Source organism: Pristiophorus japonicus, chromosome 1 (assembly GCF_044704955.1).
Source record: "Pristiophorus japonicus isolate sPriJap1 chromosome 1, sPriJap1.hap1, whole genome shotgun sequence".
Taxonomy (NCBI): Eukaryota; Metazoa; Chordata; class Chondrichthyes; family Pristiophoridae; genus Pristiophorus; species Pristiophorus japonicus.
In genome coordinates this window covers 259,662,044-259,684,337 of record NC_091977.1, presented here as the reverse complement: position 1 = coordinate 259,684,337, position 22,294 = coordinate 259,662,044, and the positions used below count along the sequence as shown (strand labels likewise).

General features: G+C 46.1%; 1 long non-coding RNA gene across 1 annotated transcript in view; it reads left to right on the top strand.

Annotated features, from left to right (window-relative positions):
- Positions 1-5,891: 5,891 nt before the first annotated feature.
- The window catches only part of LOC139247247 (uncharacterized), a 104,641-nt gene continuing 88,238 nt past the window's right edge, over positions 5,892-22,294 (top strand). Inside the window, exon 1 of the long non-coding RNA XR_011590862.1 lies at positions 5,892-5,944. This is a non-coding gene — a long non-coding RNA (uncharacterized lncRNA). The remainder of the gene's footprint in view (positions 5,945-22,294) is intronic.

The following is a 22,294-nucleotide window of genomic DNA, read 5'->3' as shown; positions in this document are numbered from 1 at the left end:
CATTCCTCTCACGGCCGAGTCACACTATTACGACTGTGCTGGAGAACAATTTGATGCAGATCAGTACTGCCCAATATGGCGAAGGCTAAGGTATCTGTCAACCTATTTAAGGTGGCAGACATGTTGGAATCCAGAGCCTGCACAGAGCTGAAGGTGTGCTTGGACTCATTTGATTGCAGTGTATGATGGTCCATGGCACTGGCCATTCTATCCATGGAGGAACACATCTTCTCAGTGGCCTGTGACATCACTCCCATCAAGCTTGAGATGGACTTCTCCAATCTCTCCGGAATTCTGTGCATTCCACTTTGAAGGCCTGTCAGTGGATCACACATTCTCTGCTGTTGCTCAATGATTCACCTCTTCATCGACATCCCCTGGGATACAGTATCTGTGTCCAGCTGAGCAGAGCTTGGAGAGGGCTGTGGCCTCCAACATAGAAAATAGGTGCGGGAGTAGGCCATTCGGCCCTTCTAGCCTGCACCGCCATTCAATGAGTTCATGGCTGAACATGCAACTTCAGTACCCCATTCCTGCTTTCTCGCCATACCTCTTGATCCCCCTAGTAGTAAAGACTTCATCTAACTCCTTTTTGAATATCTTTAGTGAATTGGCCTCAACAACTTTCTGTGGTAGAGAATTCCACAGGTTCACCACTCTCTGGGTGAAGAAGTCCCTCCTCATCTCGGTCCTAAATGGCTTACCCCTTATCCTTAGACTGTGACCCCTGGTTCTGGACTTCCCCAACATTGGGAACATTCTTTCTGCATCTAACCTGTCTGAACTCATCAGAATTTTAAACGTTTCTATGAGGTCCCCTCTCATTCTTCTGAACTCCAGTGAATACAAGCCCAGTTGATCCAGTCTTTCTTGAGAGGTCAGTCCCGCCATCCCGGGAATCAGTCTGGTGAACCTTCACTGCACTCCCTCAATAGCAAGAATGTCCTTCCTCAAGTTAGGAGACCAAAACTGTACACAATGCTCCAGGTATGGCCTCACCAAGGCCCTGTACAACTGCAGCAACACCTCCCTGCCCCTGTCCTCAAATCCTCTCGCTATGAAGGCCAACATGCCATTTGCTTTCTTAACCGCCTGCTGTACCTGCATGCCAACCTTCAATGATTGATGTACCATGACACCCAGATATCTTTGCACCTCCCCTTTTCCTAATCTGTCACCATTCAGATAATAGTCTGTCTCTCTGTTTTTACCACCAAAGTGGATAACCTCACATTTATCCACATTATACTTCATCTGCCATGCATTTGCCCACTCACCTAACCTATCCAAGTCACTCTGCAGCCTCATAGCATCCTCCTCGCAGCTGACACTGCCACCCAACTTAGTGTCATCTGCAAATTTGGAGATACTACATTTAATCCCCTCGTCTAAATCATTAATGTACAATGTTACCAGCTGGGGCCCCAGCACAGAACCTTGCGCTACCCCACTAGTCACTGCCTGCCATTCTGAAAAGTACCCATTTACTCCTACTCTTTGCTTCCTGTCTGACAACCAGTTCTCAATCCATGTCAGCACACTACCCCCAATCCCATGTGCTTTAACTTTGCACATTAATCTCTTGTGTGGGATCTTGTCGAAAGCCTTCTGAAAGTCCAAATATACCACATCAACTGGTTCTCCCTTGTCCACTCTACTGGAAACATCCTCAAAAAATTCAAGAAGATTTGTCAAGCATGATTTCCCTTTCACAAATCCATGCTGACTTGGACCTATCATGACAATGTGCTTTCCAAATGTGCTGCTATGACATCCTTAATAATTGATTCCATCATTTTACCCACTACTGAGGTCAGGCTGACCAGTCTATAATTCCCTGTTTTCTCTCTCCCTCCTTTTTTAAAAAGTGGGGTTACATTGGCTACCCTCCACTCGATAGGAACTGATCCAGAGTCAATGGAATGTTGGAAAATTACTGTCAATGCATCCCGCTATTTCCAAGGCCACCTCCTTAAGTACTCTGGGATGCAGTCCATCAGGCCCTGGGGATTTATCGGCCTTCAATCCCATCAATTTCCCAACAATTTCCCAACAAATAAGGATTTCCCTCAGTTCCTCCTTCTTACTAGACCCTCTGACCCCTTTTATATCCGGAAGGTTGTTTGTGTCCTCCTTATTGAATACCGAACCAAAGTACTTGTTCAATTGGTCTGCCATTTCTTTGTTCCCCGTTATGACTTCCCCTGATTCTGACTGCAGGGGACCTACGTTTGTCTTTACTAACCTTTTTCTCTTTACATAACGATAGAAACTTTTGCAATCCGTCTTAATGTTCCCTGCAAGCTTCTTCTCGTACTCCATTTTCCCTGCCGTAATCAAACCCTTTGTCCTCCTCTGCTGAGTTCTAAATTTTTCCATTCCCCGGGTTCGCTGCTATTTCTGGCCAATTTGTATGCCACTTCCTTGGCTTTAATACTATCCCTGATTTCCCTTGATAGCCACGGTTGAGCCAGCTTCCCTTTTTTATTTTTACGCAAGACAGGAATGTACAATTGTTGTAGTTCATCCATGCGGTCTCTAAATGTCTGCCATTGCCCATCCACAGTCAACCCCCTAAGTATCATTCGCCAATCTATCCTAGCCAATTCACGCCTCATACCTTCAAAGTTACCCTTCTTTAAGTTCTGGACCATGGTCTCTGAATTAACTGCTTCATTCTCCATCCTAATGCAGAATTCCACCATATTATGGTCACTCTTCCCTAAGGGGCCTCGCACAACGAGATTGCTAATTAATCCTCTCTCATTACACAACACCCAGTCTAAGATGGCCGCCCCCTTAGTTGGTTCCTCGACATATTGGTCGAGAAAACCATCCCTTATGCACTCCAGGAAATCTTCCTCCACCGTATTGCTTCCAGTTTGGTTAGCCCAATCTGTGTGCATATTAAAGTCACCCATTATAACTGCTGCACCTTTATTGCATGCACCACTAATTTTCTGTTTGATGCCCTCCCCAACATCACTACTCCTGTTTGGAGGTCTGTACACAACTCCCACTAACGTTTTTTGCCCTTTGTTGTTCTGCAGCTCTACCCATATTGATTCCACATCAGCCAAGCTAATGTCCTTCTTAACTATTGCATTAATCTCCTCCTTAACCAGCAATGCTACCCCACCTCCTTTTCCTTTTATTCTATCCTTCCTGAATGTTGAATACCCCTGGATGTTGAGTTCCCAGCCCTGATCATCCTGGAGCCACGTCTCTGTAATCCCAATCACATCAGATTTGTTAACATCTATTTGCACAGTTAATTCATCCACTTTATTACGGATACTCCTTGCATTAAGACACAAAGCCTTCAGGCTTGTTTTTTTAACACCCTTTGTCCTTTTGGAATTTTGCTGTACGGTGGCCCTTTTTGTTCTTTGCCTTGGGTTTCTCTGTCCTCCACTTTTCCTCATCTCCTTTCTGTCTTTTGCTTTTGTCTCCTTTGTCTCCCTGCATTGGTTCCCATCCCCCTGCCATGTTAGTTTAACTCCTCCCCAACAGCACTAGCAAACACTCCCCCGAGGACATTGGTTCCGGTCCTGCCCAGGTGCAGACCGTCTGGTTTGTACTGGTCCCACCTCCCCCAGAACCGGTTCCATTGCCCCAGGAATTTGAATCCCTCCCTGCTGCACCACTGCTCAAGCCACGTATTCATCTGCGCTATCCTGCGATTCCTACTCTGACTAGCACGTGGCACTGGTAGCAATCCGGAGATTACTACTTTTGAGGTCCTACTTTTTAATTTAGCTCCTAGCTCCTTAAATTCGTTTCGTAGGACCTCATCCCTTTTTTTACCTATGTTGTTGGTACCAATGTGCATCACGACAACTGGCTGTTCTCCCTCCCTTTTTAGAATGTCCTGCACCCGCTCTGAGACATCCTTGACCCTTGCACCAGGGAGGCAACATACCATCCTGGAGTCTCGGTTGCGGCTGCAGAAACGCCTATCTATTCCCCTCACAATTGAATCCCCTATCACTATCGCTCTCCCACTCTTTCTCCTGCCCTCCTGTGCAACAGAGCCAGCCACAGTGCTATGAACTTGGCTGCTGCTGCGCTCCCTTGATGAGGGACTCTCCACAACTGTTCCTGTCTCCATCGTCGACTCTTGGTCACTTGTGAAGTGTGAGAGCCCAACTATCTGCCTTACTGGTCCCACTGAAGAGCGAGTATCTGAGCTGGAGCTTGGTGTACATGAGTCCTGCATCGGAGCATCCTCAGAAGGACTCAGCTCCTCCGAGGAATTGTCATCAATTACCTCTACTGACTGCTGCTGAATGTGTGAAGGCTCTGTGGAAGATAAAAGACATGAATGAGTACTGGTAAGGTCAGAATATGTTGCAAGTTATCATTATGAAGCTGCTCATATGTAACTCGCTGTTGAAATCAAGTCAACTTGACTGAGTGTTGTATGACCTATGGGTGGCATATATTTAATCGTATCACCAGATAGCATGGAGTCCCCCGTCTCCCCATCTCCAATGGTCAGGGACAACAAAACTCCAGTGCCTCCTCCTCTGCGCTTGTCAGATGCAAGATGTTTGGAGGGTCCCCTCTGGTTCATTCCCACTCCTTGGTGTTCTGTGCTCTCTTCTGCTGCAAGGAGGGAAAGGTGGGACATATGAGTCATTGTAATGGTATGTGTTCATCCGATGGATAGAGTGTATTTGGTGAGGGTGACTTTAAGGGAGAGGCATGATGTTGCACAAGGATGAGGGTGAGTGCGAGTGGAGGATGGATAGATGGGGATGTGAGGAAGTGGATGCAAAGAGAAGGAAGGGTGCACCTGCAATGTAAGTGGGTTTGAGGAGCGATGTGATGGAGTAGGTTTGACAAAGCAGAGCGATTGGGTAGCGTGATGTGAACAGCAGGATGTAGGTGAATGTGCCACTCTACTTACCTTTCCTGATCTGCTTAGGTCATTAAAGCATTTCCTGCACTGAATCCAGTAGCATGGCGCCATGCTCCTGCGGCTCACCTCCACACTACCTCCAACCACATCTTCTTTGATTCAGCTGCAGGCTTCTTCCTGCAGGGTACTGACGTAAGGTCATCGACCCAAAACATTAACTCTGCTTTTTCTCTACGGATGCTGCCTGACCCGCTGAGATTTCCAGCCTTTTTTGTTTTTATTCCAGATTCCAGCATCCGCAGTATTTTGCTTTTGTATTGGCTTCTTCCTCCTGTTGGTAAGGAACAGTGGAGCCGATTTTGATGAACTTACCGCCCACTGCCGCTGACATTCCTCTGCTCGAAATGCCCAGTGCCACTTCCGACGTCGCCTGGAGCGGGTGGGAAGGGAGAGCTGCCGGGAAGCGCCTGCCAACGTCAGTGGACGGCCGATGCGCGTAAGTGACCTCCCACCCGCCGAGATGCCTGATTAGTGCAGGCGGGAGTCAGCGGCAGGATGGCGGTGGACTGCTGTGTGGAGGCTGGTCTGTCCTGAATCGTGAGCGTCAAGATTCTGTAAAAAAGGTAAAGGAATGTTTTTAAATTATTTCTTTACAGGTACTTACCTGGATGGGTCCCCTGAAGATCCTCAGATGTTTTTTACCTCTTTGACCCTCCGTGGGCCCAACTCCATCCTTGGCGGCACTTGGGCGGCAAGCGCCATTTCCGCCAAGAATGAGACTTCCCGCCCACTGCTGCCCAGATTGGCGGCGTACGTCGTTGACTTGCCACCGACTGACCTTCGAGAGCCCTCGGCGATGAAAACCTTGCTGAAAGTATCGTCCAGTACCTCGGCAGCCATCGGCTGCACTTGGGCGGGCAGAGGCCTTGACTAAACTTGGCCCCAGTATCTCTCTCCGACTCCTCACAGCCACTAGCAGCACATGCAGAGAGCCTTCACTGAAACGAGGTGCAGCCTTTGCCCATCTGGACACCATTCAGACACTTGCTTGTCTTTGGTTCCCAACTCCAAATGCTTGAGGTACGATAATTTAGTGGTTATGTTACGGAACTAGTAATCTAGAGGTCTGGACTAATAGCGTGAATTCAAATCGCACCATGAGCATTTGAGGATTTGAATTCTGTTTTTCCATATGGCAGACTGGTCAGAAAAGTAAAAGCCCATTGGAACCAAAGGAAAGTGGCAACTTGGATCCAGAATTGGCTCAGTGGCAAGAAGCAAAAGCTAATGGTCGCCGGGTGTTTTTGTGACTGAGAAACTGTTTCCAGTAAGGTCCCACAGGGCTCAGTACTCGGTCCTTGCCTTTGGCGGTATATATCAATGAATTAGAGTTCAATGTAGGGGGCATGATTAAGAAGTTTGCAGATGATACAAAAATTGACCGTGTGATAGATAGTGAGAAAGAAAGCTATAGATTGCGGGACGATATCAATGAACTGGTCAGGTAGGCAGAAAAGTGTCAAATGAAAATCAATCTGGAGAAGTATGAGGTAATGCATTTAGGGAGGGCTAACAAAGCATGGGAAAACAAAATAAATGATAGGATACCGAGAAATGGAGAGGAGAATTTTAGCAATGAGGAATGATTGGACAGGCTTGGGTTGTTTTCTTTGGAACAGAGGAGGCTGAGGGGAGATTTAATTAAGTGTATAAAATTATGAGGGACTTTGGTAGAGTGGATAGGAAGGACCTAATCCCCCTAGCAAAGGGGTCAATAGCCAGGGGGCATAGATTTAAAAGTAATTGGTAAAAGGTTTAGAGGAGATATGAGGGGCAATTTCTTAACCCAGAAGGTGGTGGGGGTTTGGAACTCACTGCCTGAAAGCGTGGTAGAGGCAGAAACCCTCATCGCATTTGAAAAGTACTTGGATATGCACTTGAAATTCCATAACCTACAGGGCTATGGACCAAGAGCTGGAAATTGAGATTAGGCTGGATAGCTCTTTGTCGGCCGGTGCAGACACAATGGGCCAAAATGGCCTCTTTCTGTGCTGTATATGCAATGATTCTATGATTCCTTCAAATTGTACGTTTGGAGTGTCTCTTTAAATACTGGTGTTGAGATCGTGTCATGTGGGTCCATATCACGCCCACTCCTGCTGATTGGACGGAAAACCCGGAAGTAAAATTATAATGAGGTGGCTGCATTAAAAAGCCACTGACAGTCGTGTTGCGCTTATTTCCATATTTCCAGCGCACTATCGCACTCCCCCCCCGCCCCCAGCACATTGCGGAATTAAAATCAGGGCCGCATGTTCCGACAACATCAATGAATTCATCTCAACATTTCTGCTTTTCCAAAGAGAAGCTCAACTTCCTTGATGCCACTTTGTACCTTAAATTCCTGATATCCGATGTTCTTGTTCACCTTTACACCCTATCAGTGCACAAGAATAGTTATCTTATGGTCAGATGAACTGAACCTACACAGTCCGTCAGATAGGTCTAACCAAACCCTTCGAAGAAAAAGCAGACGAAAATATTTTAACTTCTGGCAGATATTATGGAAGTAGAATTCAACTTAGGCAGGGTACACAATGGAAGGTTGAGAATTATAAATTATAAACTTCACTTGATGTTTAATTTCTGTGGAAGTCACTGGGGTGTATCATGAGTGACTGATCCACTACACCCTGTTTTGCATCCCTGCCAAAGTTGAATTTTACCCCCCGCCCTCATATAGTTTCTCAAGGCCTAATTAACCATAGGTTTTTGCAAGTGGTGTGAAAGTGATTTAAGTCATCAAGGAGGTACCATTTCCCTGAAAGAGCATTTGCAAAGCTTTAATTAATTTGCCTGCTGCAAGAGGGTAAAAAGTACACTTGAGTAAGAAGCATAAGGGAATTAGGAGGTTCTGAGGAATCGGGAGTTCCTCTGCCTTATGGTATGGATTGTAATATTGAGCGATTATGTATGGAAAGCACGCTCATACATTCGCTTACATTGGGCTAGTAAAAGGAGAATAGCGAGGCCTGATGGGTAATGGACCATCCGTTGGAATAACCTTAGAAAATTAATTCAGTACAGAGAACAAGGACACAAATGTTTGGGAACATAGTTTGTAAACAGCATCCGAATCTCATAGCATACCCTGGGAAGCAAGGTCAATCAACACGTCATGAGAAACTGAGGCAAAGTTGAACACATTCCGGGAGAGTGACATGTGATGGGAGATGGACAGTTGGGGGAGAGCCACTCAGAACCAGTCTGAGAAGTAGGCCAATCGGTGGTTTTGTAGGAGAGTTGCACAAATCAAGAAATCGTATAACTGTGCTTGTAGAACTCTTGTACTTTGAAGTGTTCATCGGAACATTTCTCGAGCATGTTCGAATCTAAGCTGGTTAACCTAGGTTTCATCTGCCTGATTCCGTGGTCACTATACAATACAGGCAGGTGTCGATTCCTTATATCAGGGCGTCAACCTTGAGGAAAAGAAGTCTTCTTTTTACCCCAACACATGCAAACACATGATGTGCTGACACCATTTACATGAAAGTACATCATCCTGTCACATGTGTGTGGCATTGTGATGGAATGTTGGCTGGCTTTTGTCTCTCACCACACAATGAAGGTTTACTACATACTTTCTCATGAAAACTTTAATGTTTCGCTCTCTCCTTACCTCTTTCTACATATTATCCTGAATAGAGCCTGTTATTATTTTCAGTTCAATACTCCGACCAGATACTGATCAAATTTTTATAGTGGAGAAGGATTAAGAGTTGTTGATATAAAGAGGTATTATTACTTCGACATTGTTGAAATACTAAAAGAATTTGGAATAATTCCCTTACTTTACTCACATTGATTGTAATGTTGAATGATTAAAACTTTGACTTGTGAAGAATTATTTTCTGGCCACTGCAATTCATTGAAACAATTAAGTTTTTCAATTATAACGATTTGATGGGTTTAATATTCCTAATTTGAGTATTATTCCATTATTTTGCAATGTGCTGACTTAAGTGAGGAGGTCATTCAAAACAGAAAAATAATGTTTAATTAAACATATTTTAAAAACACAAAGAAATAGTTGGAAGTATTGAACTGTACTCTTGAATCCTTATAAGTTCTTTGTTTATTGATCTGTAATAATATATATATATATTTTAGCATTCAAGGCTGCATTACCTCTGCCCAAACAAATAGAAATCTCACATGTGACTAGAATAGATGGAAGTTGAATTGATCTAATACAGAGTTTGCAAAAAATTAAGTCGTCTATTGTTATAATCCACATAACGTTCTAATTGTGGCCAATGATTTGTAAATATTTGAGTTTGCGTACAATTATAGCTGTATATAATTTGTCTAATATTATGCAAATTTATGGTCATGAGATATACCCTATTTTAACCCTTTGTACATTTCACCGCTTGTGCAAATTTTAAAGACCACAGATAGATCTGGCCGGATTGTTTGCTCATAATTGCTCTATCTTCTTACAAGGGTGGGACATCTTATACCTAGAGGGGTGGTTATTCAGGAGACAATGTGACAGAACAATCTTTACATAGCCGTTATTTTTGTGAAACTGGAATCAAATAAAACAATCGCACAGATTTTGTTTCTGAGCCAAAAGTATGAAAATATCACTGCTCTCCACAAAAAGTCACAGGCACGGGCTGAATTATTACAGAATTCGATGTCACTCTGACGGCCACTTGCAAAATCTACAATGAACAATGGGATTCTATCCTGAAAGGGGTCAGAAGCGGATAATTCAGAAGTAACATGAAAGGCTTAAATACTTTGGGGGAAAAATTCGGGAGGGCCCGTTTGAAGCATTAACTTTTAAAAGTTTGAAAGATTAGCATCACGCACCTCTGACAGGGAAGATCTCTCTCCATATTGCACTGAAGTGTCAGGCTAAATTTTTGTGCTGAAGTTCTGGAGTGAAAAAGAAGATAGATTTGTATTTCTACAGCAACTCTCACAACCTCAGGCTATCTCAAAATACTTTACAGCTGAATGAGTACTTTTGAAGTGTAGTCACTGTTCGAATGTAGGAAAGCCAACCGTAAATTTGCACACAGCCAACTCCCACAAATAGCAATGTAATAATGACAAGAATAAGCTATTTAAGTGATATTGATTGAGGGACAAATATTTGCCAATACACCAGGGATAACCCCCCTGCTCTTCATCAAAATACTGCCATGTTTTTCTTTTTCTTTTCTTTATTAGTAAGTAACCTTTTAGCATTGTTGTTGCCAAATTAAGTTAATGTAAGGGTTAAGTCATGGTGGGAGAGCTCGGACACGTGTTATGCTCCTCTTGTGCTATATGGGAAGTCAGGGACCCTTCCAGTGTCCCTGACAACTACATGTGTGGGAAGTGCATCCGCATGCAGCACCTGACAGACTGCATTGCGACACTGGAGCTGCGGGTGGATTTACTCTGGAGCATCCACGATGCTGAGAATGATGTGAATAGCACGTTTAGTGAGTTGGCACACCGAAACTAAAGGGTACACAGCCAGATAGGGGATGGGTGACCAACAGGAAGAGCAGTGGAAGGAAGGTAGTGTAGGGGTCCCCCGGGGACATGCCGCTGAAAAACAGATATACCGCTTTGGGTACTGTTGAGGGGGATGACTCATCAGGGGAGAGCAGCAGTAGCCAAGTACATGGCACCATGGGTGGCTCTGCTGCACAGGAGGGCAGGAACAAGAGTGGGAGAGCTATAGTTGGAGGGGATTCTAGTGTAAAAGGAATAGATATACATTTCTGTGGCTGCAACCGAGACTCCAGAATGGTATGTTGCCTCTCTGGTGAAAGAGTCAAGGATGTCTCGAGCTGGTGCAGGACATTTTGAAGACGGAGGGTGAACACCTAGTTGTCGTGGTGCATATAGGTACCAACGAGATAGGTAAAAAAACGGGATGAGGTCCTACAAGATGAATTTAGGGAGCTAGGACCTAAACTAAAAAGTAGGACCTCAAAAGTAGTAATCTCAGGATTTCTACCAGTGCCACGTGCTAGTCAGAGTAGGAATCGCAGGATAGCTCAGATGAATACATGGCTTGAGGAGTGGTGCAGAAGGGAGGAATTCAAATTCCTGGGACATTGGAACCGGTTCTGAGGGAGGTGGGACCAGTACAAACCGGACGGTCTGCACCTGGGCAGGACCGGAACCAATGTCCTCGGGGGAGTGTTTGCTAGTGCTGTTGGGAAGGAGTTAAACTAATATGGCAGGGGGATGGGAACCTATGCAGGGAGACAGAGGGAAGTAGAATGGGGACAGAAGCAAAAGATAGAAAGAAGAAAAGTAAAAGTGGAGGGCAGAGAAACCCAAGGCAAAAAGCAAAAAGGGCCAAATGACAGCAAAATTCTAAAGGGGCAAAGTGTGGTAAAAAGACAAGCCTGAAGGCTCTGTGCCTCAATGCGAGAAGTATTCGGAATAAGGTGGACGCATTAACTGCGCAGATAGCACTAAACGGATATGATGTAATTGTCATCACAGAGACATGGCTCCAGGGTGACCAAGGCTGGGAACTCAACATCCAGGGGTATTCAACATTTAAAAGGATAGACAGAAAGGAAAAGGAGATGGGGCGGCGTTGCTGGTTAAAGAGGAAATTAATGCAATAGTAAGGAGGGACATTAGCCTGGATGATGTGGAATCGGTATGGGTGGAGCTGCGGAATACCAAAGGGCAGAAAATGTTAGTGGGAGTTGTGTACAGACCACTAAACAGTAGTAGTGAGGTTGAGGACAGCATCAAACAAGAAATTAGGGATGTGTGCAATCAAGGTACAGCAGTTATCATGGGCAACTTTAATCTACATATTGATTGGGTAAATCAAACTGGTAGCAATGCGGTGGAGAAAGATTTCCTGGAGTGTATTAGGGATGCTTTTCTGGCCATCCTATACTCATGATGTGTAATGAGAAAGGACTAATTAGCAATCTTGTTGTGCGAGGCCTCTTGGGGAAGAGTGACCATAATATGGTAGAAATCTTTATTAAGGTGGAGAGAGACACAGTTAATTCAGAGACTAGGGTCCTGAACTTAAGGAAAGGTATCTTCGATGGTATGAGATGTGAATTGGCTAGAATAGACTGGAGTAAAAATAAAATGGGGAAGGTGGCTGAACTGTGGCTAACAAGGGAAATTAAGGATAGTGTTAAATCCAAGGAAGAGGCATATAAATTGGCCAGAAAAAGCAGCAAACCTGAGGACTGGGAGAATTTTGTAATACAGCAGAGGAGGACAAAGGGTTTAATTAGGAGGGGGAAAATAGAGTATGAGAGGAAGCTTGCTGGGAACATAAAAACTGACTGCAAAAGCTTCTATCGATATGTGAAAAGAAAAAGATTAGTGAAAACAAACATAGGTCCCTTGCAGTCAGATTCAGGCGAATTCATAATGGGGAACAAATGGCAGACCAGTTAAACAAGTACTTTGATTCTGTCTTTACGAAGGAAGATACAAATAACCTTCCGGAAATATTGGGGACTAAGGGTCTAGTGAGAAGGAGGAACTGAAAGGAATCCTTATTAGACGGGAAATGATGTTATGGAAATTGATGGATTGAAGGCCGATAAATCCATGGGGCCTGATAGTCTGCATCCCAGAGTACTTAAGGAAGTAGCCCTAGAAATAATGGAGGCATTGGTGATCATTTTCCAATAGTCTATCGACTCTGGATCGGTTCCTATGGACTGCAGGGTAGCTAATGTAACACCACTTTTTAAGAAAGGAGGGAGAGAGAAAACGGGTAATTATAGACTGGTTAGTCTGACATCAGTAGTGGGGAAAATGTTGGAATCAATTATTAAAAATGAAATAGCAGCACATTTGGAAAGCAGTGACGGGATCGGCCCAAGTCAGCATGGATTTATGAAAGGGAAATCCTGCTTGACAAATCTTCTAGAATTTTTTAAGGATGTAACTGGTAGAGTGGACAAGGAAGAAGCAGTTGATGTGGTGTATTTGGACTTTCAAAAGGCTTTTGACAAGGTCCCACACAAGACATTGGTGTGCAAAATTAAAGCACATGGTATTGGGGGTAATGTACTGACGTGGATAGAGAACTGGTTGGCAGACAAGTAGCAGAGTGTCGGGATAAATGGGTCCTTTTCAGAATGGCAGACAGTGGCTAGTGGGGTGCCGCAGGGCTCAGTGCTGGGACCCCAGCTCTTTACAATATACATTAATGATTTGGATGAGGGAATTGATTGTAATATCTCCAAGTTTGCAGATGACACTAAGCTGGGTGGCAGTGCGAGCAGTGAGGAGGATGCTAAAAGGCTGCAGGATGAATTGGACAGGTTGGGTGAGTGGGCAAATGTGTGGCAGTTGCAGTATAATGCTGATAAATGTGAGTTTATCCACTTTGGTGGCAAAAACACGAAGGTAGAATATTATCTGAATGGCGGCAGATTAGGAAAAGGGGAGGTGCAGCGAGATCTGGGTGTCATGGTACATCAGTCATTGAAAGATGGCGTGCAGGTTCAGCAGGTGGTGAAGAAGGCAAATGGTATGTTGGCCTTCATAGCTAGGGGATTTGAGTATAGGAGCAGGGAGGTCTTACTGCAGTTGTACAGGGCCTTAGAGAGGCCTCACCTGGAATATTGTGTTCAGTTTTGGTCTCCTAATCTGAGGAAGGACGTTCTTGCTAATGAGGGAGTGCAGCAAAGGTTCACCAGACTGATTCCTGAGATGGCAGGACTGACATATGAGGAGAGATTGGATCGACTGGGCCTGTATTCACTGGAATTTAGAAGTATGAGAGGAGATCTCATAAAAACATATAAATTTCTGACAGGACTGGACAGGTTAGATGCAGGATGAATGTTCCCGATGTTGGGGAAGTCCAGAACCAGGCGACATAGTCTAAGGATAAGGGGTAAGTTATTTAGGACTGAGATGAGGAGAAACTTCTTCACTCAGAGAGTTGTTAACTTGTGGAATTCTCTACCGCAGAGAGTTGTTGATGCCAGTTCATTGGATATATTCAAGGGGGAGTTAGATATGGCCCTTACGGCTAAAGGGATCAAGGGGTATGGAGAGAAAGCAGGAAAGGGGTACTGAGGTGAATGATCAGCCATGATCTTATTGAATGGTGGTGCAGGCTTGAAGGGCCGAATGGCCTACTCCTGCATCTATTTTCTATATTTCTATGTTATTTTTTACATCCACCTGAGAGGGCAAATGGAGTTTCGATTTAATGCCTCATCCAAAAGACAATGCAGCACTCCCTCAGTACAGCACTGTTGTGTCAGTCTAGATTTCTGTGCTCATATCTCTAGTGGGACCCCCAAACCCACAACCTTCTGACTCAGAGGCAAGAGTGCAACCCACTGAGCTACGGCTGACACTTTGGTGAGAAATGGAGCAAGGAGCACGTGACACTTCTTCTGGTTGCCAATATCAACATATGAGCAGCTTCTTCTTTTAATTGATAAAAGTGAGGAGCCAAGATGTTTCAAAATGCTCAACGCTTTCCTGGAGGCATCATTTACCGTTTCAATCGCCGATCTTGGATGAATTCTGCAAGGAGTACATATGAACTCTGGACAAAAAAGTTCGCGCTCAGGATATAGAATCATAGGATCATAGAATAATACAGAAGGAGGCCATTCGGCCCACTGAGTCTGCGCGGCTCTTTTGAAGAGCAATTCAGTTAGTCCCACTCCGCTGCTCTTTCCCCATATTGCTGTAATTATTTCTCCTTCAAATATTATCCAATTCCCTTTTGAAGGCTACGATTGAATCTGTATCCATGACCCTATTAGGCAGTACATTCCAGATCATAACCATTCATTGCGCAAAAAAGTTTTTCGTCATGTCATTTCTGCTTCTTTTGCCAATCACCTTAAATCTGTGCCCTCTGGTTATCGACCCTTCAGCCAGTGAAAACAGTTTCTCTATCTAAACCCTGCATGAATTTAAACAAATGTCTTAATCGTTATAGATAACTGCCCTGCATATCCTGAAATTTCTTATCAACGAATGTGGATCTCGTCCAAAGAATACCACTTCTAAGCTTTACCCAATGGACACTGGTCACCAAACATTTTAAGGGTCATTATCGAAAGTTTTTGACTAGAGTAGCTGTACTTATTAGCGATAACATAATGGCAGTAGAAAAAAGTGATGCTGCTATCAGCAAGATAAAAATAGAATCCATATGGATAGAGATAAAAGAAAATAAAGGACGAATCACAATAATAAGTGCAGTCAACAGACCACCTAATAGTGGAAGGAGGTGGAGGAAGATCATCATCATCATAGGTAGTCCCTCAGAATCGAGGAAGACTTGCTTCCATTAATAAATGAGTCCTTAGGTGGCTTAACAGTCCAATATGAGAACCGCAGTCCCTATCAGAGGTGGGACAGATAGTCATTGAGGGAAAGGGTAATGGGACAGGTTTGCCGCACGCTCTTTCCGCTGCCTGCGCTTGATTTCTGCATGCTCTCGGCGATGAGACTCGAGGTGCTCAGCACCTTCCCGGATGCACTTCCTCCACTTAGGACAGTCTTTGGCCAGGGACTCCCAGGTGTCAGTGGTGATGTTGCACTTTAACAGGGAGGCTCTGTAACATTTCGTCTGCCCACCTTTGGCTCGTTTGCTGTGAAGGAGTTCTGAATAGAGCGCTTGCTTTGGGAGGCTCGTGTCTGGCCTGCGGACCATGTCGCCTGCCCAGCGGAGCTGATCAAGTGTGGTCATTGCTTCAATGCTGGGGATGTTGGCCTGGTCGAGGACGCTAACGTTGGTACATCTGTCCTCCCAGGGGATTTGTAGGATCCTGCGGAGGCATCGTTGGTGGTATTTCTGCAGTGACTTGCTGTGTCTACTGTGCATGGACCATGTCTCTGAGCCATACAGGAGGGCAAATATTACTACAGCCCTGTAGACCATGATCTTGGTGGCAGATTCGAGGGCCTGGTCTTAACATAGAAACATAGAAAATAGGTGCAGGAGTAGGCCATTCAGCCCTTCTAGCCTGCACCGCCATTCAATGAGTTCATGGCTGAACATGCAACTTCAGTACCCCCTTCCTGCTTTCACGCCATACCCCTTGATCCCCCGAGTAGTAAGGACTTCATCTAACTCCCTTTTGAATATATTTAGTGAATTGGCCTCAACTACTTTCTGTGGTAGAGAATTCCACAGGTTCACCACTCTCTGGGTGAAGAAGTTTCTCCTTATCTCGGTCCTAAATGGCTTACCCCTTATCCTTAGACTGTGACCTCTGGTTCTGGACTTCCCCAACATTAGGAACATTCTTCCTGCATCCAACCTGTCCAAACCCGTCAGAATTTTAAACGTTTCTATGAGGTCCCCTCTCACTCTTCTGAACTCCAGTGAATACAAGCCCAGTTGATCCAGTCTTTCTTGATAGGTCAGTCCCACCATCCCGGGAATCAGTCTGGTGAATCTTCGCTGCACTCCCTCAATAGCAAGAATGTCCTTCCTCAAGTTAGGAGACCAAAACTGTACACAATACTCCAGGTGTGGCCTCACCAAGGCCCTGTACAAATGTAGCAACACCTCCCTGCCCCTGTACTCAAATCCCCTCGCTATGAAGGCGAACATGCCATTTGCTTTCTTAACCGCCTGCTGTACCTGCATGCCAACCTTCAATGACTGATGTACCATGACACCCAGGTCTCATTGCACCTTCCCTTTTCCTAATCTGTCACCATTCAGATAATAGTCTGTCTCTCTCTTTTTACCACCAAAGTGGATAACCTCACATTTATCCACATTATACTTCATCTGCCACGCATTTGCCCACTCACCTAACCTATCCAAGTCGCTCTGCAGCCTCATAGCATCCTCCTCGCAGCTCACACTGCCACCCAACTTAGTATCATCCGCAAATTTGGAGATACTACATTTAATCCCCTCGTCTAAATCATTAATGTACAATGTAAACAACTGGGGCCCCAGCACAGAACCCTGCGGTACCCCACTAGTCACTGCCTGCCATTCCGAAAAGTACCCATTTACTCCTACTCTTTGCTTCCTGTCTGACAACCAGTTCTCAATCCACGTCAGCACACTACTCCCAATCCCATGTGCTTTAACTTTGCACATTAATCTCCTGTGTGAGACCTTGTCGAAAGCCTTCTGAAAGTCCAAATATACCACATCAACTGGTACTCCTTTGTCCACTTTATTGGAAACATCCTCAAAAAATTCCAGAAGATTTGTCAAGCATGATCTCCCTTTCACAAATCCATGCTGACTTGGACCTATCATGTCACCATTTTCCAAATGCGCTGCTATGACATCCTCAATAATTGATTCCATCATTTTACCCACTACTGAGGTCAGGCTGACCGGTCTATAATTCCCTGCTTTCTCTCTCCCTCCTTTTTTAAAAAGTGGGGTTACATTGGCTACCCTCCACTTGATAGGAACTGATCCAAAGTCAATGGAATGTTGGAAAATGACTGTCAATGCATCCACTATTTCCAAGGCCACCTCCTTAAGTACTCTGGGATGCAGTCCATCAGGCCCTGGGGATTTATCGGCCTTCAATCCCATCAATTTCCCCAACACAATTTCCCGACTAATAAAGATTTCCCTCAGTTCCTCCTCCTTACTAGACCCTCTGACCCCTTTTATATCCGGAAGGTTGTTTGTGTCCTCCTTAGTGAATACTGAACCAAAGTACTTGTTCAATTGGTCTGCCATTTCTTTGTTCCCCGTTATGACTTCCCCTGATTCTGACTCCAGGGGACCTACATTTGTCTTTACTAACCTTTTTCTCTTTACATACCTATAGAAACTTTTGCAATCCGCCTTAATGTTCCCTGCAAGCTTCTTCTCGTACTCCATTTTCCCTGCCCTAATCAAACCCTTTGTCCTCCTCTGCTGAGTTCTAAATTTCTCCCAGTCCCCAGGTTCGCTGCTATTTCTGGCCAATTTGTATGCCATTTCCTTGGCTTTAATACTATCCCTGATTTCCCTAGATTGCCACGGTTGAGCCACCTTCCCTTTTTTATTTTTACGCCAGACAGGAATGTACAATTGTTGTAATTTATCCATGCGGTCTCTAAATGTCTGCCATTGCCCATCCACAGTCAACCCCTTAAGTATCATTAGTCAATCTATCTTAGCCAATTCATGCCTCATACCTTCAAAGTTACTCTTCTTTAAGTTCTGGACCATGGTCTCTGAATTAACTGTTTCATTCTCCATCCTAATGCAGAATTCCACCATATTATGGTCACTCTTCCCCAAGGGGCCTCGCACAATGAGATTGCTAATCAATCCTCTCTCATTACACAACACCCAGTCTAAGATGGCCTCCCCCCTAGTTGGTTCCTCGACATATTGGTCTAGAAAACCATCCCTTATGCACTCCAGGAAATCCTCCTCCATCGTATTGCTTCCAGTTTGGCTGGCCCAATCTATGTGCATATTAAAGTCACCCATTATAACTGCTGCACCTTTATTGCATGCACTCCTAATTTCACGTTTGATGCCCTCCCCAACATCACTACTACTGTTTGGAGATCTGTACACAACTCCCACTAACGATTTTTGCCCTTTAGTGTTCTGCAGCTCTACCCATATAGATTCCACATCATCCAAGCTAATGTCTTTCCTAACTATTGCATTAATCTCCTCTTTAACCAGCAATGCTACCCCACCTCCTTTTCCTTTTATTCTATCCTTCCTGAATGTTGAATACCCCTGGATGTTGAGTTCCCAGCCCTGATCATCTTGGAGCCACGTCTCCGTAATCCCAATCACATCATATTTGTTAACATCTATTTGCACAGTTAATTCATCCACCTTATTGCGGATACTTCTTGCATTAAGACACAAAGCCTTCAGGCTTGCTTTTTTAACACCCTTTGTCCTTTTAGAATTTTGCTGTACAGTGGCCCTTTTTGTTCTTTGCCTTGGGTTTCTCTGCCCTCCACTTTTCCTCATCTCCTTTCTGTCTTTTGCTTTTGCCTCATTTTTGTCTCCCTCTGTCTCCCTGCATAGGTTCCCATCTCCCTGCAATATTAGTTTAACTCCTCCCCAACAGCACTAGCAAACACTCCCCCTAGGACATTGGTTCCGGTCCTGCCCATGTGCAGACCGTCCGGTTTGTACTGGTCCCACCTCCCCCAGAACCGGTTCCAATGCCCCAAGAATTTGAATCCCTCCCTGCTGCACCACTGCTCAAGCCATGTATTCATCTGCGCTATCCTGCGATTCCGACTCTGACTAGCACGTGGCACTGGTAGCAATCCCGAGATTACTACTTTTGAGGTCCTACTTTTTAATTTAGCTCCTAGCTCCTTAAATTCTTTTCGTAGGACCTCATCCCTTTTTTTACCTATGTCATTGGTACCAATGTGCACCACGACAACTGGCTGTTCTCCCTCCCATTTCAGAATGTCCTGCACCCACTCCGAGACATCCTTGACCCTTGCACCAGGGAGGCAACATACCATCCTGGAGTCTCGGTTGCGTCCGCAGAAACGCCTATCTATTCCCCTCACCATCGAATCCCCTATCACTATCGCTCTCCCACTCTTTTTCCTGCCCTCCTGTGCAGCAGAGCCACCTACGGTGCCATGAACTTGGCTGCTGCTGCCCTCCCCTGATGAGTCATCCTCCCCAACAGTACCCAAAGCGGTGTATCTGTTTTGCAGGGGGATGACCACAGGGGACCCTTGCACTATCTTTCTTGCACTGCTCTTCCTGCTGGTCTTCCATTCCCTATCTGGCTGTGGACCCTTCTCCTGCGGTAAGACCAACTCACTACACATGATACTCACGTCATTCTCAGCATCGTGGATGCTTCAGAGTGAATCCACCCTCAGCTCCAATTTCGCAACGCGGACCATCAAGAGCTCGAGGCGGATACACTTCCCACACACGTAGCGCCCAGGGACACCGGAAGTGTCCCCGAGTTCCCACATGGTACAGGAGGAGCATATCACATGGCCGAGCTCTCCTGCCATGTCTTAACCTTAGATACCCTTAAATTGGTAATAACAATGTTACAGTTCACTTACTGATATAAAAAATAAAAGAAAAGCTACTCACCAATCACCAGCCAATCACTTACCCCATTGGCTGTGACGTCACTTTTTGATTACTTTCTACTTCTATTTTGCATTCTCTCCCGCTGTAGCTGCCTTTTGATAGGCTGCTCCCACGTCTCACCAACTGCCGCTGGCTCTCGATCTCCCGCTGGGCCTTTTATAGGCTGCTCCCGCCTCTCATCAACTGCCGCTGGCTCTCGATCTCGCGCTGGGCCTTTTATAGGCTGCTTCCGCGTCTCACCAACTGCCGCTGGCTCTTGATCTCCCGCTGGGCCTTTTATCGGCCGCTCCCGCCTCTCACCAACTGCCGCTGGCTCTCGATCTCCCGCTGGGCCTTTTATAGGCCGCTCCCGCCTCTCACCAACTGCCGCTGGCTCTCGATTTCCCGCTGGGCCTTTTATAGGCTGCTCCCGCGTCTCACCAACTGCCGCTGGCTCTCGATCTCCCGCTGGGCCTTTTATAGGTCGCTCCCCTCTCACCCACTGCCGCTGGCTCTCGATCTCCCGCTGGGCCTTTTATAGGCTGCTCCCCTCTCACCCACTGCTGCTGGCTCTCGATCTCCCGCTGGGCCTTTTATAGGCTGCTCCCGCGTCTCACGCGTCTCACCAACTGCCGCTGGCTCTCGATCTCCCGCTGGGCTTTTGATAGGCTGCTCCTGCGTCTCACCAACTGCCGCTGGCTCTCGATCTCCCGCTGGGCTTTTGATAGGCTGCTCCTGCGTCTCACCCACTGCTGCTGGCTCTCGATCTCCCGCTGGGCCTTTTATAGGCTGCTCCCGCGTCTCACGCGTCTCACCAACTGCCGCTGGCTCTCGATCTCCCGCTGGGCCTTTTATCGGCTGCTCCCGCGTCTCACCAACTGCCGCTGGCTCTCGATCTCCCGCTGGGCCTTTTATAGGCTGCTCCCACGTCTTCAAACACTTTTTTCCTCAGGCGGCCGAAGGCTGCACTGGCGCACTGAAGGCAGTGTTGAATCTCGTCATCAATGTCTGCTCTTTGTTGATAAGAGGCTCCATAGGTATGGGACATGGTCCACGTTGTCCAGGGCCATGCCGTGGATCTTGATGACTGGGTGGCAGTGCTGTGTGGTTTGGACAGGTAGGTGGAGGACCTTTGCTCAATGGATGTTTAGCGTAAGCTCCATGCTTTCGTACACCTCAGAAAATACATTGACTGTGATTTGGAGTTCAGCCTCTGTATGTGCGCAGATGCAGGCGTCGTCTGCTTACTGTAGCTCGATGACAGAGGTTCGGGTGGTCTTGGACCTGGCCTGGAGACGGCGAAGGTTGAACAGGTTCCCACTGGTTCTGTAGTTTAGTTCCACTCCAGCAGGGAGCTTGTTGACTGTGAGGTGGAGCATGGCAGCGAGGAAGATTGAAAAGAGGGTTGTGGCGATGACGCAGCCCTGTTTGACCCCTGTCCGGATGTGGATTGGTTCTGTAGTGGATCTGTTGGAAAGGATCACGGCCTGCATGTCGTTGTGGAGCAGGCGGAGGATGGTGACAAACTTTTTGGTGGCATCCAAAATGGATGAGGACCCTAGCGGTTGACAGTGTCAAAGGCCTTTTGTAAGGTGGAAGAAGGCCATGAATAAGGGCTGCTGCTGTTCCCTGCATTTTTCTTGCAGTTGTCGCACTGTAAAAATCAAATCCGTTGTTCCGCGTAGGGGACAAAATCCGCACTATGATTCCGGGAGGAGCTCCTCGGCCACGGGGCGAAGATGGTTGAGGAGGACTGCAGCGATAACTTTCCCAGTGGCTGACAACAGGGAGATTCCTCTGTTGTTGCCGCAGTCAGAATTGTCCCCTTTTTTAAAGATGGTCACGATCACTGCATATCTGAGATCTCCCAGCATGCTCTCCTCCCTCTAGATGAGTGAGATGAGGTCATGTATTCGCGCCAACAGTGCCTCTCCACCATACTTCAGTGCCTCAGCGGGGATTCCATCCACTCCCGTAGTCTTGTTATTCTTAAGCTGTCTTATGGCTTTTTCTACCTCGTGCAGTGCTGGGGTTTTACTGAGGTGGTGATGGCTAGCAATCTGTGGGATGGAGTCGAGAACACTCGAGTCAATGACAGAGTCTCAATTGAGGAGATCTTCGAAATGCTCCTTCCAGCGGCCCCGACTGCCTCGGTGTCCTTGAGGAGTGTTTCCCCGTTCTTGGTCAGCAGTGGGATGGGGCCTTGGGTGTTTGGACCGTAGGTGGCCTTGACGGTGATAAAGAATCCTCGCACATCATGGCTGTCGGCCAGCTGCTGTATCTCCTATACTTTCTCCATCCACCACCTGTTCTTTAGGTCCCGGGTTTTTTGTTGGACCTCAGCCTTAAACCGTCTGTAATGCTGCCTTGCTGCTCCT